The sequence below is a fragment of the Chelonia mydas genome, chromosome 7 (genome assembly GCF_015237465.2).
Source record: "Chelonia mydas isolate rCheMyd1 chromosome 7, rCheMyd1.pri.v2, whole genome shotgun sequence".
NCBI lineage: Eukaryota > Metazoa > Chordata > Testudines > Cheloniidae > Chelonia > Chelonia mydas.
Window position 1 is genome coordinate 31,084,874 of NC_057853.1, and position 13,695 is coordinate 31,098,568.

Here is a 13,695-nt window from a genome sequence, read left to right on the forward strand (position 1 = left end):
AGCTACAGCTTATCATCTCAGCTTCTCCACATGTACGGTCCTTTGCATTGTGCAAGTAGCTTGTAATCTCCTCGGGACAGAGACTCTCTCCCAAACTGTGTGTATGAAGAAGGGGAGGTGTCTGTATTGGGAAGAAAATGTAGCTGTGCTGGGTTATTTTCCTCTCCAGACATCCTCCCTGTGCTAAACACCATCAAATGCAGCTTGTAGTGTTTAAAATGTGGCGTGATTTACAAAAGAATGAGTCATTTTGCTCTCCAGATCCATTCACTGCTAAAGGACACAGCACATGCCCTGCAGAATTTGCAAGTGACTTTGTGTTTTCTAAATAAATAAGCTGCATGGTCAAATGGCTCAGGCACTAATGTGAACACAGCACAACTCGGATCAATTCCCAGCTCTGCCACTGACCTGCTGTGTGACCTTGGGCAAGTCCCTGTCCTGCTCTGTGCCTGTTTCCACTCCCACCCTTTGTCTATTTCGATTGCGAGCTCTTTGGGGCAGACTGTCTGCCATTATGTATTTGTGCAGCACCTGGCACAACATGGTCCCAATGTCAGTTGGGGTCTGTGCCAAGCCTGGCAAAATAGGGACCCAGTTGTGGTCAGGGGCTGTGCAGCATGTGGCAGAACAAGGTCTTCACCCTGATGGGGGTCTGTGCAGCACCCAGCCTAGCAGGGTCCCAATCTCAGTCAGGGTCCATGCAGCACTCACGCAATGGGGGCCTCTAATGATGGTTAGGTTTCTGGGTGCCCAACGTGAGATTCCTTTTGCCTGATTTGGAGAGGTGCTGGGTAGCTACAATTTACTGTGCAAGTCAATGGGAACTGTGGAGGCACCTAACACACACTGACCGGTGAGTTACATCAGCACCTGTGAAAACCAAGGCCTTGGAGATGTTATACAGGCAGATATTTAAGGCACTTAAATGCAGCCCTTCTGCCAGGTGTTCTTGGCAGCAAAAAGGTCCAAGTTCCATTTGCTAAGGGTTTCTTCTCAAAACTTCAACGGCACTGCCTCAAGCCTCTCCCCAGAAACCTGAGAAAGCTAAATCTACTCCTCCGAGTGCCCTTGATAGACAATACTTCCTCTAAGCAAGCACTGAGTGCAGGAGTTTAAAACAAAAATGACTTTAATAAGGGACAAAGAATAAACGTGGGAAAGCCAGCAATTAATAAATCAATTATATCTATTAGGTAACTCCATTTTCCCCCATCCCCAGGTGTCTTAGAAATAGTCTGAACCTCCATCCCCTTCTCACCGTTGTGAATGGCTAATGAGACATTCTAGCATTAGGCACTTCCCTCCTCCCCACTTACAGTTTGTTGTCCATAGTTTGTAGAGCCCAATTTCAGGTAGGTTCATCTCCAGCCACCAAGTGAAGGGCTGCCAGGGTTGATCAGGGGGTTCTACCAACTACCACAGCTGAAGTCATTACAGCTTTGCTGCCAGGTAGGGAGGCCCACACCAGAGATCCTCAGTTAAGGTGCTGCTGCTCTCTATGGCTTCAGACTAGCTGCCTTAGCAGCATCCCTGACTCTGTTCCACTCTGAGCCTTCAAAAACAACCCAATAGTATAAAAGACCCTTAACACAATTCATTCTACTCAGAAAGCACTTACAGCACAAAGTAAAAACCTACTTCAGCCAGGGCCTCTCATCCAACTGTCCCAGAATGAGCTTGTGGTCAGGGTGACCCCTCCTCCCAGGCACATTTGGTGCAGTTCTCTTGTTCTTTTTCTCCAAGAGGGATATGGAAGTTTCATCACCCTCAAACTCAAAACTTACCCACAATTTTACCAAAATGCCCCAAACTATTACAAAACTGAAATGCAAATGAGGACTGGCCCATTCAGTAGTTTCCCTTTCCTCTCCCATAGATGGCTGCAGAGAGCTCCATCCAGTATGGAGACCCTGTCCATCTGGCATTCTCAAGCAGCTCTGGGATGCTCTTCTCCCTGTTTGCCAACAAGTGTCAATAGCAAACTCCTTACTCACTAGGGCTTCAGGCCAAGGGGCATACATAAAATCTGTAGTCCCTTCTGAAAGTCCCATGCCCTATTGCTAATTTGAATTGCAGTAGTAGCATAGAGGCCACAACCGAGATTAAGACCTCACTGTGCCAGGTGCTGCACAGACCCTGACTGAGATTAGGGCCTCATCTGGACAGGCCCTGCAAAGACACATAGCAAGAGACGTCCCTATGCCAAAAAGCTCTCAGTCAAACATACAAAGGACAGGTTATTATCCCCATTTTACAGATGGGAAAACTGAGGCATAGAGCAATGACGTGACTTGTCCATAGTCACACAGGGAGTTTGTGGCACTGCTAGAAACTGAACCAAGTTATTCCGAGTCCTGGTCCAACAGCTTAACCAAAAACTGTCCTTCTACCTGAAAAGCAATGGCCTCTTCTGCAAAGATTGCTACAACAGGCAAACTAACAGGTGGTGGAAGGGAAGCCTTCGCCTATTGACTGTACCTTTTGACAAAATACTATCTTTGCTGTCAAAGTAAGAGACAAAGGGGCTTGGAACCTCCATGGCATAGCATGTGTTATGTCCTTTACAGCTACAGCAGGAATCGACAGCCCTATTGACTGCTTAAGGGTCTGACTACTTTGGGGTGGCTCCAGATAAGAATGATTACTATGGCACAGTAATAAAAATAATGCTTTTGAATCTAGCAGACTGAGGTGTTGCAAGACCCAACAGCTGGAGGCTGAAGTCAGCAGCATTCCAACTGTCAATAAGAGGCACATTTTAAACAAGGAAGGTGATTAATGACGGAAGCAGATTCCTAGAGGATGAGATAAATTCTCCATCACTGGAAGGCTTTAAATCAAAGGATGTCTTTCTAAAAGATACACTCTACTTAAACTACACACGTTTGGACTGGGAGCATTGAGGGTGATTTTCTGGCCTGGGTAAAGCTGGCTGGATTTTTTTTTTTTTTCCAATTTCAAGTCTTTAGAGAAAAATAAAAAAACAAAATAATGCCACCACAGTGCCTTGTGGGAGTTGTAGTTCTGGTGCCACATGCTCCCTTTCTCCTCTGTAGGCCAGGACTCCACTGTGCTAGGCTAAAAGACAGTCCCTGCCCCGAACAGCTTACAGTCTAAATAGACAAGAGACACATTTGAAAGATGGGGAAACTGAGGTACAGATTGGTGAAGTACCTTGTTTTAGATTACACAGAAAGCTGGTGACAGAGCAAGGAGCAAAGAACTCAGGAGTCCTGACTCCCACTGTCTAGTTGATTAAACCCACTTCCCTTCCAGAGCTGGCAATTCAACTAGGAGTCCTGAATCCCAATACCCCCATGATTTAACCACTAGACTCCCCTCCCAGGGCTGGCAATAGAACCCAGGAATCATCGATTTATAGATTTTAAGGACAGAAGGGACCATTAGATCATTTCATCTGACCTCTTGCATAGCACAGGCCAGAGAATTTCACCCAATTACCCCTGTATTGAGCCCACTCACTTGTGTTTGACTAAATCTTTAAGCATTAACCCAATAATTCCTGACTCTGGGTTCTGACTACCAGCCTCCGCCCCCCCCCCCCCAGCACAAACCACTAGACCTCACTCCCCACTCAGAGCTGGGAATAGAATCCAGGAGTCCTGACTCCCAACCCCAGTGCCATCCTCCTAGATCCTGCTCAGAGCTGGGAACAGGACCCAGGAGTGCTGACTCGCAATCCAGTGACATCCCCACTAATCCACAATCATTAGAAAAATCCTGCTCTAGATTTTTTATCTTTTAAATGTGTCCATTGTAAACACGACACTTCCATATCCTGTTGGGAGCAAAAGGCATTTTCTCCTCCCTTAATTACCCCAGAAAAGGGCCATTTTGCCTTGAGTTAGCCAGCTCATATGTCGAGCACAGAATATCAGCAAAGGCTGTGTAAAAGTGCTTGGGAGGCTGTTCTAAAAAACAAGCCACATAAGCAGATAATGCAGGTTCGTGGAGTCATCTCAAGAGTCAACTGATTTCATATCATCCAGGGTTACAATTAAAAATGTACTCATAAAACACAACCTTGCATTATTTCTAACCCTCCTGTCCTAATACTGCTCAAATAAAGATGCTTTTTGCATAGACGACAGAATACGATTTTAATCCTTCCTTTGAATTTCCTCTAGGAGCTTTCAGCTGAGGAGCTCAAAGCGCTTTACATTAAGATTGTAAATTGTATTACATCTAGAAGGCCTTACTAAGATCGAGAGCTCTCCGTCCCGCTGTACCGACCCCAACTGGGACCCCCCTTTTCCCACAGGGCATAGCACTGACCCCAACCGGGCCCCCCGTCCTGCTGGACATTGCACCGAACCCAACCACGATTAGAACCCTGCTGTGCTGGGAGCTGCATAGACCCTGACAGCGACTGGACCCCATTGTGCTGGGAGCTGCATAGACACATTTTAAAACAGTCTCTGTCCGACAAGCACTTGAAATCGAAATAAACAGATAGACAAAGGGTGGTAAGGGGACATAGAGGCAAAGTGACTTGTCCAAGATGACACAGGAGGTCAGTAGTAGAGCAACCCAGGAATTTTATCTCCCAGTCCCCTGGGTCTAACCACTAAACAACATACCCTGCCCAGATTGGGGGTTAGAACCCAGGAGTCCCAGCCCCCTTCTGTTTTAACCATAATGTTGTTATACCACACCCATTGCAGGCATCAATGTCCAAAACACACAGAGAGCACCCACGAAAGGGTCTGAATGATTCATAGATACTAAGGACAGAAGGGACCATTATGATCATCTAATCCGACCTCCTGCACAACGCAGGCCACAGAATCTCACCCACCCACTCCTGCGAAAAACCTCTCACCTATGTCCGAGCTATTGAAGTCCTCAAATCGTGGTTTAAAGACTTCAAGGAGCAGAGAATCCTCCAGCAAGTGACCCGTGCCCCATGCTACAGAGGAAGGCGAAAAACCTCCAGGGCCTCTTCCAAACTGCCCTGGAGGAAAATTCCTTCCCGACCCCAAATATGGCGATCAGCTAAACCCTGAGCATTTGGGCAAGATTCACCAGCCAGATACCCAGGAAAGAATTTCCTGAATTTCAGATCCCACTCCATCTAACATCCCATCACAGGCCATTGGGCCTATTTACTATGAATATTTAAAGATCCAATCTATTCAAAGCAAACCATGCAGCCAATGACAAGCAGCTTCTGTCCGGCGTCTCTTACATTCATTCACACTCACTCCCTTTAATCCTCAGAGAGATTCTTCTTTAAATCATCGTCTTCAAGGAGTGCAGAGAGTGTGATATTTATTAGCCATGAAGTTGGGTATGGAAGGAAAGATGAGCCCAGATTCCATACCAGAGAAGAATTCCTCCCATTGTAGGAAACACTGGGACAAGGGGCAGCTGAATTTTAGGGGATTAATGGTGATCAACCCCACCAGTAATGTCACTGCTGTGTCCTGGAGAGGAGGTGGCAAATGGTTTTCTGGTCCTGCTAATATTTTTGAGAGTTCAAATTTTTTTCTCATCTCAAATCAGGACAAAAAGGGTCAGAAATCCTGAAAACATTCACAAACCGAACAACCAAACCATTTCTGGGTTTGGGTCTGTGGAAATGTTTTCTTTGGATTTCAACCTTTTCTCTTTCTTAAAAGGTTTTAGGCCTAATGAGCTTACATTTCTAAACAAAAGGTTGTTTCTAACTGAGCCACCTGACATTTTCATTTAGAAAAATGGGGACAATTTCAAAAAAAATTTCCTCTACATTTTTTTGAGTCAGGAAATGTGTCAAAACAGACCTTCTTTCAGCATCAATGAATGGACATTTTTTGATGAAAAAATGATTTGTTGAGAAATTCCGACCAACTCGAACGTCATGTGGCTGTGTACAGCAGGGTGCAGTACCACCTGTTCCCACTGGAGGAGCTGCTCTTAGGGCTGTAGTACTCCTGGCTGGGACCAAGGGAATTCTGGTCCTTCAGCACATGGGTTGCAGGGAGCAGAGGGGAGAGGTATAGAGTAAGAGGTGCAGGCTTCAGTGGGGCCATTGCAACTCAGATTGTAGGGCTGTCTGCACATGCTCCCTGAAGTAGGGTGACTGGATAGCAACTGTGAAAAAATGGGACAGGGGGTGGCGGATAATAGGCATCTATATAAGAAAAAGTCCCAAAAAACGGGACTGTCCCTTTAAAAAAGGGACATCTGGTCACCCTACCCTGAAGCCAGTGCTGGCTTGGGTAATGCAGAGAGTCAGACTAGATGATCAGAATGGCTCCTTCCAGTCTATGAAATTGGAAGAGCAGGTCTGAAAACAGGGTGAGATCTGAGTTTCCAGATTCAAGCCCTGTATTAGAGTCAGTCAGTGAGTGCAGAAAGAAAAGAGTCAAATTCCATTGTGGGGCCCTGACTCTGTAGGGGACTTATACAGTCCCCAATACATTAACACCCCTCTTTTTACAAATGGGGAAACTGAGGCACAGGAAAACTAAGGCCAAGATCCTCAAAGGTTTTTAGGCATCTACCTCCCATTGATTTCAAACAGCAAGTTGCCCAAGATGTCTATGTCTGAGAAAGGAATAGAATCCTGGTCTTCAAAGTCCTAAGCATTGGTTCCTCCATCACAACAACAAAAAATTACATGCAGCAATAAGGCTCCATACATCAGCAGCCACAGTTGAACCCTAGACTTTAAAGGCTGCCAATACAAACTGATATCATTTGAGCTACAGGAGTAGAGATAAGTAGGGCTGTAAATCTTCCTGCTTCTGATCAGAATGCAACTGGGGTTCAGGAGGAAACTGTCACTGGGGCACTGGCCAGTGTCAGAGAGGGGATATGATGCCAGATGGGCACACTGGTCTGCTCTGATTTGACAATTCTGATGTACCTATAGCAATAGCCCCAAACCCCACATCATCATTGCTGCAAGCTGCAGCTCTAAGAGCAGCTCCTGCAGCCCCTTTTTCAAATAAGGGCTCACATGCCATCAAGTTAGTGGGAGGGTTTTGTTTGATGTGTGACGTGATATTTACACAAGGTTCAACAGACAGACAAGAAATACAGGGACAATAACATAAGTGCCGGAAAACTTCTGCATTTTTACCTGCTTCCCTCCTGCCCGGGCAAAAATTGGATTAAAGACGAGAGAAGCAAAGCCACACGGGGATGGAGCGCAGAAGGGTTGTAAAGTTACGCTAGTCTTTGGAGAAGGACAATGCAGGTTATTCTCCATATGGAACTCACTCAGGTACAGTCGCTGTTGCCCACTTTCCAGGCATGCGTTAGGCGCTGGTGAGGTTTTATTAATGCAGCGCTTTGGAAAGTAGGGTGGGTTTATGGGTAAGGTGCTAGGTTAAGCTGGGCCACTGGAGAGTTATAATTGCTTCGCAGGTCTGTCACCAACTCCCTCTGTGACCTTGAAGACAGTATGGCCTAGTGCAGTAGTTCTCAACCTTTCCAAACTACTGTATCCTCTTTCAGGAGTCTGATTTATGTTGCGTACCCCAAGTTGCACCTCACTTAAAAAAGACTTGTTTACAAAATCAGACCTAAAAATACCAAAGTGTCCCAGCACACTGTTACTGAGAAATTGCTTACTCTCTCATTTTTACCATATAATTATAAAATAAATCCATTGGAATATAAATATTGTACTTACCTTTCAGTGTATAGTATATAGAACAGTATAAACAAGTCATTCTCTGTATGAAATTTTAGTTTGTACTGCCTTCACTAGTGCTTTTTATGCAGACTGTTGTAAAACTAGGCAACTAACTAGATGAGTTGACATACCCCCTGGAAGACCTCTTGGCAACCCCAGGTTGAGATCCACTGGCCTAGTGGATAGAGTACTGGCCTATCTCCACATTACTTGATAACCTGGAAGGCTGGTGCTCACTGTATAGCTCTGTAGCTGCTGGAAGTGGGGATTCTATTCCTGGCTCAGCCACTGGCCTGTTGGTGAGTTTGTGCAAGCCACACCACCACCCTGTGCCTCAGTTTCCCTGTCTGTAAAATGTAAAATTGTGGCGTGCTTTGAGATGTGTGGATGAAAAAGGATGTAAAAGAGCTACGGGTTACCATCTCAGCTTCTCCACATGTACGGTCCTACATTGTACAAGTAGCTTGTAATCTCCTCGGGACAGAGACTCTCTCCCAAACTGTGTATATGAAGAAGGGGAGGTGTCTGTATTGGGAGGAAAATGTAGCTGTGCTGGGTTGTTTTCCTCTCCAGACATCCTCCCTGTGCTAAACACCATCAAATGCGGCTTGTAGTGTTTAAAATGTGGCGTGATTTACAAAAGAATGAGTCATTTTGCTCCCAGACCCATTCACTGCTAAAGGACACAGCACACGCCCTGCAGAATTTGCAAGTGACTTTGTGTTTTCTAAATAAATAAGCTGCATGGTCAAACGGCTCAGGCACTAATGTGAATGCAGCACAACTCGGTTCAATTCTCAGCTCTGCCACTGACCTGCTGTGTGACCTTGGGCAAGTCCCTGTCCTGCTCTGTGCCTGTTTCCACTCCCACCCTTTGTCTATTTCAATTGCGAGCTCTTTGGGGCAGACTGTCTGCCATTATATATTTGTGCAGCACCTGGCACAACAGGGCCCCAGTTGTGGTCGGGGTCTGTGCAGCATGAGGCAGAACAGGGTCTTCACCCTGATGGGGGTCTGTGCAGCACCCACCCCAGCAGGGTCCCAATCTGAGTTAGGGTCTGTGAAGCACACAGCGCGATACAGGCCTCAATCACAGTCAGCGTTCACGTAGTTCCCAGCTTGTCATAGCCTTAATCTGGGTTAATGTCATAAATGTAACTTTAGTGGAGCTACGCTGATTTACCACAGCTAAAAATCCAGCCTACAGCCCAGGCCACCAGCAAGCACAGCATTGAAACGAAAACCTAACTACGCAGCTAAGTAAATAACTGTTGTCAATTAGAGGCATATTGGAGCCAATTAAAAGCAATGGGGCCTTGTGCTGTGATAGCAAAGGAGTTTGTCCATATGGCTGATGCTCTCCAGATGACAGAGCTCCGAGCCCTCATTGTGGGTCACCCTTGTTCACATGATCCTTGTATTACTACCTCCCAGCTGGCTGGCTTGCCAGTTGGTAATTAGAGTGATGCTTGCTGGCCTTGAGGTAATGATGGGAGCAGTCTGCTCCCTGCCATAGCTTGGCCTGGTCATGTAGGGCAGGGCTTCTGCTTTCAGAGAGTATGGGCGTCAAGCAATATTACAAACTAGACAATGAGAAACTAGTTAGGAGCTAAGCCCAGGGAGGGATGGGAGTCAGGACTGCTGGGTTCTACCCGTAGTTCTGGGAGAGGAATGGAGCGTACCTATTGCAGGTAATGGGATGAGCAGGTCTCGGCCCATCCAAATCTAAAGAGTTCACGGACACCACCCGTGGAAACTCTGCCCGGAGAATGATCAGATGAGGGACAGGAAATAGTCCCCAGACTGGCAGAGTGCACCCACCCACCCACACACACACACACACACAAAAACCCTTCCCTGTCAAGCTTCCTCTTCCTGGTTTGGTGGATGGCCACCAGGAGGAGGTTGACAAGGAGGTCTCATGACTTCATGGGGCCACAGATAGGGTGTGCAAGGTCAATAAGTGAGGGGGCAAGTGCAGCCAGACCCTCAGTAAGAGGTTCTGGAAGAGCCAGAGGTTAAAGCAGGGGGGTTGGACTTCAGGACTCCCGGCGTCTAGTCCCAGCCCTGAGAGGGTCTAAGGGTTAGAACACAGGGGTTGGGAGCCAGGGCTACTGGGTTCTATTCCCTAAAGATTTTAAACACCGGGGAGCGATTCCCTTTCTCACGTATACAGACTTGCGCTAGTGCGAGTATAAATAGCAGCATGGCCAAGGCAGCACGGGCAGCAGCAGTGGAGGCATGGCTTAGCTGTGCCAAGTACAAACCCACCGGTTCTAGGCAGGTTTGTACTCAGCACGGCTAAGCCCTGCAGCTACACTGCTATTTATACTCCTGCTTCCTTGATGAGAGCTAGCACAAGTACATGTACACGAGCAGGGGAAATCACAACCCTAGTTTACAGTTAGCCATAGCCTTAAAGAAAGCCAGGAATAGAGGAAAGTCACCTCTTCTTGGGCACAGTGCTGGCGGGAGGAGCTCCGGGTGGGATTTCTGAGGAAGGAAATTGCACATGGTGCATATGTTCCACATGCTGCCAAGGAAATGGACCTTTGTTTAAATTTCTGTAAATAAACAGATTACACTAAGGATTTATTTTCTTCCAAACAGAATCATACCCAATTTCAACCAATGGGGAAGCAATAATAACGGGGTGGCAGATTTTTACTGAGAGGCTTAAAAGCAAAGTGCCTCTAAAACACAGGCAGATTTAACAAGTGGAGCCCATGTGTGGTGCCTACATTCAATTTTCTTACTGTGCCACCACGTGATCCGATTTTAAAGGGACATGACTTGCAGGACATCCTCCGGGAAGAAAGGAGAAAAGTTCTGACACTTCTCCAACGGTCTCCTCTGCACCCTTCCAATCAGAAGTTGTCCTGAGCTGTGAAAAACACACCTGATCAACCCCATCCCTTGAATTACAGGGCAGTAATAGAGCCAGAGAAACAAGGGGCTGAGGGTTACGTTCACAAGGAAAATCAAACGCTGATGAACTGGCACTAGCAGGGACCTGTGCAAGGGAGGATTTGGGATCTTCACTCGCAAAGCCTGAGTGGATTAAATTGTTCACATAAAAGCATATAGCAACTGGATCTGAGGTGTTTATATGGCTCCCACCACAATAGTATCTGAGCCCCTCACTATCTTTAACGTGACAAAACCCCTCAGAGACAGGGCAGTGCTATTATCTTCAATTTACAGAGGTGGAAACTGAGGCAGAGAGCAGCTAAATGATTTGCCCAAGGTCTCCCTAGACTCCCCGGGCAGCCAGCTGAGGATCTGCCCCCCAGCCCCACTCCAATCTGTGGATCTCAAGGCAGTATCATTAGCCCAAATCTTTCCAACATTTTTACCACTCTAACTAGGGGGGTGTTGTGAGATTTTAAAAAACCCAGTATAATTAAAGGAGCATGCCTCAGTGTGTAAACAAAGCATTCTGAACCCTTTAAAGTTTGCCAAGGAGGAGCAAGGGGAGGGGAAACACAGTTTCTGGTGCATGGGAAAGGAGAGGACTCTGGGGTTTTGCATCTTGCTTTTTACTTCTGCAGCACCACGCAGACTCAACCTCCCCCTTCAATTATTCATGTACCATTCACTTCCCATCACTGTTGCTTGGGTTGCCAGAACCCAGCAGTCACTCGTGAGCTGTAACAGGTAAAGAAAAGAAGCCCACTCTTCCCTTTCAAACCAACCAGAAGCAGGAAGTCTTTGGCAGGTGCAGGGGGATGACGGGGGACAAGATGGAATCAGTGGGACGTTAGTGTGTAGCAAGATTCATGCCCGGAGCCATTGCTCAACCAAGCTGCACCCTGGGTCAGGGACTATATTTTTGTTCTGTCTTTGTACAGTGCCTAGCACAATGGGGTCCAACTCCAGGCCCATGACTGGGGCTCCTAAGTGCTACTACAATTCCACAGAGCAGTGAGGTTTTGAAACGGCCTCCCAGTAAGAGGAGTGGGAGGCAAACTACCTTCTTTCTGGGATTCTGTGACAGGGTTGCCTACAATAGCAGGGACTGGACTCAGTGATCCAGGAGGTGCCCTACAATCCTATGTTCCTAATACAAATAATAAAAGTTAATAGCAGTAACTGATGGGCTAAATAGAGCTGGTCAAAAAAAATTTCATCAAGACGTTTGTTTGGACAAAAATGGCTCTTTAAACAAAATATACATTTTCATTGTGCTGGAATTTTTCCTTTTTATTTAGAATGAAAACATTGCAAAAAGCAAATGTTTCTAATTTTTGTTTTGTTTCAATGGTGGGGGGCAGCGGAGCCAACCACTCACTTTAAAAATAATTCTCCACTGGAAAAAGAGGAGGAGGGGAACAGTAAGAGAAAATAGGTTTCTCCCCTCCCACACTGAAACCAATTTCTCCAAGTCTGTTCTTGTTACTCATCCCTGAAGCCCTCCCACTATTTCCACTATATCTTTTGGGTGGCCAGAGAGACAGAAATCGTAAGGCCAAAGGAGACCATTTCTGCTGTATCATTTCTGAGATGAGGATGACCAATGAGTTTAGGTCAGAAGGGACCAGTGTGATCATCTAGTATAACATTGCCCTAAGAATTCCATCCAGTGACTTCCACACTGAGGCCTGGCCCAGAAAAACACTCTGATTACTGTGTTATCGCTACCCCCATCCTCTCCTGGAGCCAGGCTGTGCATGAAGCAGAGACTGAAATAGCATGAGACAGCTATGGATTCCCAGTCACCAGTCCAGATTTCATTTAGCTAAAACCTCATCTAATAATACAAAAACCTCCACAAGGTTAGGAAATGAATGATTGATCTGTCATCTGGGGGCTTTGTCTTCCCCCCCGCCCCCGCCCAGCGTCTTGAAACTGCAGTCTAGATTGGTAGGACTGATTGGAGGAGCTGACAGATACAGCACTAGACAGCTGTCTACTCCTCAGGGGAAAACACACACTTTAACTTTTACCCACCCCTGTGTACAAAATGGGCCAGATCCCCAGCTAGTGTAAATCCTCAGCTGGTGCAAATCACTACATTGGCTTCCATAGTGCGATGCTGATTGAAACAGCTGAGGGTCTAAAAACTTGTTTTATCCCCACTTGGTTCACAGAAGATGTATGTAGTGTATTAATGTGTGAAGCTCACCCCTGTACAAAGACCCAACAAAGACTCTCTGACCTTAAATGGTGCAAAGGCTTTGTGCTCTACACAGGAGTGAATATCACCTAGAGCTGGCTGGCCCTTAAGATTTACTGGGGCTCAGCCGCACCAACCGCCTTGCTACTAGCAGTATCACCAACCTCAAGAGATCAAAAATAATTATTTGAACCCAGAAAAATCAAGATCAGCCTAGAAAATGAGATTTTTTTTTTTTTTAAAGACTCTATTGTAGGTTTTGGTCTGTCTTTTGATGTTTGAACTCCCCTGCCTATGCTGGCTGGGGGGAGGGAGGAGACATGACCATTAGAGTTGCCAATTCTGACAAGCTATTCAGTGAGATTTCCCCCCCCTCAACATGATGTAATGTCATTTTCTTAAAATATCCTATTAAAATCTCCTGCTGACTATTGAAAGCAATCCAGAAGAGTGATGCCGAGTCTGGGAGACTCCAGGCCAATCCTGGAGGGTTGGCAACCTTAATGACAATTAGTGCTGCCCACTCCCCAGAATTTATTGGGGAAGGTCACTTTGGCCCCTGCTGCAGGAGCTCCCAGCCCCCCCCTTCACCCATCCCTTGTCCAGCAATTAATTTTGCTCCCCCCAAACTGTCCATTGAGCTCCCCAGCCCCTCTCTCAGTTCAGCCCCGCTCAGTTCACCTCCCAGCCTCACCTCTGTTCCTCCTGAGGCTCTTCACCCCCCCTCTCCTAGCTGGGGGGGCTGAGTGGGGTCCTCCCTATCCCATCCCAGCTGGGGGCAGCTCCAGGGGCTCTTTAACCCCCTATGGCCCTTCCCAGGCTGGGTGCTGCAGGCCGAGAGGGGAGGGGCAAGGAGCAGAATCACCATCCTGTCCGGATTACTTACAGGAGCGGGGGGAGGCAGAGCTGTCCTGAGCTGCTGGGCTCT

General features: G+C 46.8%; 1 protein-coding gene and 1 long non-coding RNA gene across 2 annotated transcripts in view; one reads left to right on the plus strand and one right to left on the minus strand.

Moving 5' to 3' along the window:
• Nucleotides 1-2,146, minus strand: part of LOC122466681 — a 63,037-nt gene extending 60,891 nt beyond the window's left edge. Inside the window, exon 1 of the long non-coding RNA XR_006292383.1 lies at nt 1,320-2,146. This is a non-coding gene — a long non-coding RNA (uncharacterized LOC122466681). The remainder of the gene's footprint in view (nt 1-1,319) is intronic.
• CHRM1 (cholinergic receptor muscarinic 1) overlaps nt 1-13,695 on the plus strand; it is a 51,849-nt gene that overhangs the window by 26,687 nt on the left and 11,467 nt on the right. The gene's annotated exons all lie outside the window — the stretch shown is intronic.